Raw genomic sequence first — 4,678 nt, forward strand, 5'->3', positions numbered from 1 at the left:
TGCGAACATTTTTCATAGTTTTTTTAAATACCGTATTGTTCATCAATTTATACAAATTTTTCTCAAAATCATTTGTCGCGCAAGTTCTAAATTGTGTATTAAGTTCAATGTAATCGCGGAGTCATAGAGATTGAGTGAATTGGAGCACACAATGTATCTTTATAATACGAAGACCGCTGCCGCGTACATTGCTGCAGGCGATAATGAATAACATAATCTGCTTATTGTATACCGTCACGAGAAGTTTTTCCTCTCGTTTGCCGGGCGGTTTATCGCGCGTCGAACAAAACGGTAGGTCAACGTGCGCGTCATGTAAACCTTGCGGATACTCCAAGTCGACCTTGAGAATGTATCCTATGGGTGAATCTGATGCAATTGAGAATACATCAAAGTTTGATATATCCTCAAATTTCGATTTTCATCGAAAATCGGCATAGAGCAACGGTTGACATATTGTCCAATCGTATAGATTATTCATATCAAAGTATATCAAGTATGACGATGGCTTCGATGGGTCGTAAGATTGCATATACTTGTTATTTGCGCGCGCGTATCTATTTGAGCAAACTACCGCGTATACCGCGTTCGATAAACATGACCATATCGATATCGATGAGCAATTCGAAATTTACACCCGTATACTTCAACATTGCGTCTCATGTGAATCCTGGCAAAGTATAATAATACGCGGGATTAAGTCCGTAACTTGCGATACAATTGCCGCGGAAATTTTCAAAAATGTCAGCCAATAACAAGACATCAGTCTTTAGATACAAATTGCTGTATTCGTCCAAAGTTTAAATGGAGAACCGCTTCCAAATCTTCGCGGCGTGCGCGTAATCGCTGTTGGATACCGTATCGCCCGTCAAGGAACTGTAAAACGATTCTCGCGAAGATAAACACACATTCTGCAGCTTGTCTACGCAATCCACGTATTCGTACGGAAAGACACCTTTTCGCGTCAATAAATCAAACTCTTCGACGGATAATTTTGGAAATTCTGACCATACAATTTTTAACTTATCTTTACTGAGAAAGGATGACAATTTGTCAAGACTGTTGCTGAGAAATTTGTACAAATCGATCATACACAATTTCACAACATTCTTTTATTTATCTGCAATATTTTGAACGTTCTTTATAAATGAAATGTATTTTTCTTTTGTTATCGGTACATCGATTGAACCCTCAAATGCGTTGGCTATTTCTTTAATGATAAAATATGAATCGTAACCGGATAAATTATGAAAAACTATTGGAATGCAATAAGAATTTTTGTAATTTAAATTACAATTTGAGTGAACGGGACCTCTGTACCGTCCGGTGAAATGACAATGATCGCATTCGCGCGTATCCTTCGCCGCAAATGGTTTCTCACATACGTGACAGTGCGTCGCGTTATGGAATGCCGCCTACTGTTCTTTCGACAAAGTTTCCATAGGAACATTGGTTGATAAAATTACTTTTACGCTAACTCTTCGAGTTGCTCGACGAACCATGAAATACAATCAACATCGCGACGGCTCCGAAAATATGATAATGAATCATCGTATGAACAATGCAAGTAATACGCTATGCTAAATACCTTGTGATGCTGATACGTGTGCGATTTGTGATCCTCCCCATTCTTTGCGATCTTCTCCAGCGTACATTACAAATGGGACTCGCTCCTTCCTGCTGTAATTGCGGAAGCTTAGCCACTTGTTTTCCTCAGTCGGCAGAATGATGGCGCATTCATTCAATTTTTGGCAGTCTGTGGTGTGACTCTCCAGCTTCTCGTTGGAATAGAAATAGTGCAGACACCTACAAACATTGCAATTTTTATTTACTATCGTTTTATTGCATACTTCTGATATATTGAATTCATGAAATATACTTACCGATCGCAGATATATTTTCTGACTTTATACTTGCTCAACTGCGAGCTCACGAGCCGGAATAAGTTTTTGATCCAGGCGAAATGTCCCGCGTTGTGGTCTCGAGGATTCGAAATGTGTAGCAAGTTGACGTGCTTCTCTCTCTTTCCATCGGTGAAACGTATTGGAACAATGGTAGACGTTTCGTTTTTTTCTCCCATGATACTGTATACATTAATGGATATATCGTTTAATCGTTCAAATCTTGTTATTTGAATAATCTTCATAGAAAACTCAATGTCTTGAAAATTAAGTACACTCGTGTAGTGGGAATACGATAATGTGCGATTTGTGTATCTTTCGACTGGGTGTAGAGCAGTGACCACCGCCCATGCGAAACACACATTGTCGTTAGATTTAACATTAATCACTGCTCGTTTCAGCTGTATTTCACGCGGTAACTTAAAGTGACACCCGGATTGTATTTGTTCACGTGCAACGTATTGTATTTGTTCACGTTGATCGTAAGATTGAGTATTCGCGATAGCGCTCACCCGCTATCGCGTTTCTGGAATTCCTCCAACGATGTCAAAGTGAACTCAACAGTGCGTCGCTCGTACCACTCTTGCAAATAGGACGCAGGCAAGAGTTCACAGTTTTTCGTATTGATGATCTTTACCGCACGTTTTTCACCCGCGACTAATTCACCGTTAAACACAGTGTTACTTTCACATCTTGTCTCTCCATTACATCCCGTACGCGCTTGAGCACCATAGTTCGAGCATCCTCGAGAAATTAACGAGGTTCAATATGGTTCGCGTTGATGACAACACCGGTTAATACGCGACTATCGAACACGGTATCAACCTTGCGCCAAACGTGTCTTACGTTTCTCGCGCTATGTCCGGTACCCGCGTGAAACGTATGCGCAACGTATTTTTTACCCTCGAGTTGCGCAATTCGAGCAATCAACGACTGTCTAGCACCGATTGATAATCGCAGTCGTTTAGCCCGACTATGTTCTTCCAACGATTTGATGCACTCGTCACACTTTTGCACCACGCGTCGTACTCGTCTCGCAAACTTAGTTGAGCCGACTGTTCCTATAGTTCTCGTTCGATTTGTGTGAGTTCTCCCATTTTTTCACAACACACTGAAAATTTCTCAATTCATCATTCGGTTTTATAGCTAATTGATTCCAACAGTTAATTACTCCATACGGACTTCTCATGCGCACACTATTGATGCCATGATAAAACAATTTCATACTCGTGCGGAAAGTCTGGGTTCGTAGAGAGGAAAAAATCTACTGCTAGTGTTTTACGAACGAGCCTCCCAGCTTCACTGAAGATCGAATTCATCTCGCACCTCAAGTAATGTCATTGCATCGGACCACCGCTTCTTTCTCTTGTTTATTTTAACACGGCCCTTGTCGCATTCCTTTAGCGATTACAGTTTCCGTTGTATCAATCCAGCGTTTTTGATGCAGTGCTAAGTCTTTTGAATAATTAAAACGTAATACAATATTCACTTAAGCCTAGCTCCTTTTCGTTATAAATATATGGATAGTGTATGAAATCATACGAATCGACCTCTAATAGATATTATTCTAATATTTGTAAAAAAGAATATGACTACGACGCTGTGTCATAGATTTATTATCTAGTTTCGGAAAATACATATGTTAATAATTCCGAAGACGAATAAGAGAGAGGGGATAAAAACGTTGGTGAGGACTTGTCTGTATTAATAGAAACTCGTATAGTGGTTTCGTTAATCGCTCTGTACAGACGAGGTTTGGTGGTAGTTTCCGGATACGGCAAAGAATCAAAATGTACGGAGCTGAAATGAATGCTGCACACACGCGCGCAAATTATTACTCACCCATTCAACATGATGATGATGGCGACATCCCACCATGCAAGAAAAGACGTGAAAAATAAGTATTAATGCAAATTTTTATACACTTTTTTCAGTTTAAATTGTTTTCTTATACATTTAACTTTTGTTATATTTTTTTATAGCACTTCGCAACCGCGTTATACTGCTCGTATCTTGGGACGCAAGTATGTTCTGACTGCAACGTCGTACAAATATTTGGAGATTGGAATCAGTGTAGGATCCGTGCCCACCATGGAAATAATTCTCGGGGACAATTGCGGCAATCAATTAACATTACCTACAAAAACTTGGAGAAAGCTAATAGGAAAACGTCTTGACATCCAACGACTTCTGCAAGCTGACAAACCACCGTTTTCTCCGCTGTCGATTCAAGATTTGGTAATGGAATTTTGTAAGATGCGTGATTCCAAAACTGTAGAACTTACATTATTTAATAAGTCTTTATATTTAAAACCTGCTACCATGAATACATTATTTACTTATGAACATTACATCGATCATATATATGTATGGTTGTCTGAAAATACGCATCTCGTTAGTATAAAATTCATATGTATCAGATAAACATGCATTTATGTATCATATATATATATATATATTTTTTTTTCATCGATCTTGTGGCCCTCCCCTTTCCGCTTTTCGCTCGCGATAGTTTTTCGACGGCCTTTTCCCCTCTCCAGCTCGTATCACCCGTCTGCGCCGCCTTCTAGAATATTCTCGAATATTCCAGAAAATTCGAGATATTTGAGGAGGATAAATCTTTTCAGGTAGTAGAGTTTACTCTCCAAAACTATGCAGTCCCGATAAAAATTTATCTTTAAACATACACTATCGTATGCTTTCGAGCTATCTTATACCTATATCAGCGATGTATTTACGAGATACGAAATTATCGTATATCTACCTATATAGATACTTTT

At 39.1% G+C, this 4,678-nt stretch overlaps 1 pseudogene; it reads right to left on the reverse strand.

Moving 5' to 3' along the window:
* Positions 1 to 1,465: 1,465 nt before the first annotated feature.
* On the reverse strand, positions 1,466 to 2,077 carry LOC116848096 (annotated as a pseudogene).
* Between the last annotated feature and the right edge of the window lie 2,601 nt (positions 2,078 to 4,678).

Source organism: Odontomachus brunneus, unplaced genomic scaffold (assembly GCF_010583005.1).
Source record: "Odontomachus brunneus isolate Ranch 3 - 2012 unplaced genomic scaffold, Obru_v1 Obru_scaffold_089, whole genome shotgun sequence".
NCBI lineage: Eukaryota > Metazoa > Arthropoda > Insecta > Hymenoptera > Formicidae > Odontomachus > Odontomachus brunneus.